A 1,041-nucleotide genomic window follows, 5' to 3' on the forward strand; every position below is an offset into this window, starting at 1 on the left:
TATACACCTCTCTCTTATCTTTCTTCATTATCCAAATTTTCTTTTTCCTCTCTGTCGTTTTGTTGTTGTTTGCTTGATTGTTGAGAATATTGGGGTTTTTTATGCTTGTTTGTGAGATTGTTTTGATTTTTCTGTTGGGTTTTTTTTTCCGGTTATTTTTTTGCTTCTGTTTTCTCTTGCCTCGTTTGATATTAGTTGTTGTTTGTAGATTGAATTCATCTCCAGGGATTTGTTGCTAGAATTTGTTGGGATTAGTGGCTGTTGTATTGGAGTTTTCTCCCCATATAAAGAGTGTCTTCCCCTCTTCTATTTCCTTCCCTTTCTTTTCTCTCTTACTTTTTTTTCCTTTTCCCAATTTCATTTTTGCACTCCTTTTTTTTTCTTTTTCTCTTTTTTCTTTTTCTCTTCTTTCTTCCTTATCCCCTAATTCTCTTTGCTCTGGTGGTCACCTTTATTTGGGGTTATTAGTATCATGAATACATTTGTGTTCAGTGCCTTGTGCGTTGTGCCTTGCTGTGTTGTATTTTGTGCCTTTACGCAGCAGAAGAAATACATAACCAAACACCTGGAGAACAGAGATCAGGGGGAGACAAAGAAACAGCCCGCATATGAAAGAAAAACAGGCGGCACAGAAAAGGAAGGAAAGGAAATGGAGGCAAGCAATATGACAGAGAAAGAATTCAGAGAAGTGGTCATGAGGTCACTGAAAAGGATGGAAGACACATTCAACAATATGCGTAGAAACCAAGAAGAAATGAAGAAGAAGCAAGAAGAAATGAAAAAATGACATCACTGCAATAAAGAACTCAATAGAAAGCATCAACAGTAGACTAGAAGAAGCAGAGGACCACATCAGTGAGCTAGAAGACAAGGTAGGAAAAATACACAAGCAGAGTAGCATCTACAAAAGAAATTTAAAAAACAGGACGAGAGCCTAAGGGAACTTTGGGACAACACAAAATGAAACAACATCCGCATAATAGGGGTGCCAGAAGAAGAGGAAACTGAACAAGGAATAGAAAATCTGTTTGAAGAAATAAT

Source organism: Myotis brandtii, unplaced genomic scaffold (genome assembly GCF_000412655.1).
Source record: "Myotis brandtii unplaced genomic scaffold, ASM41265v1 scaffold166, whole genome shotgun sequence".
NCBI lineage: Eukaryota > Metazoa > Chordata > Mammalia > Chiroptera > Vespertilionidae > Myotis > Myotis brandtii.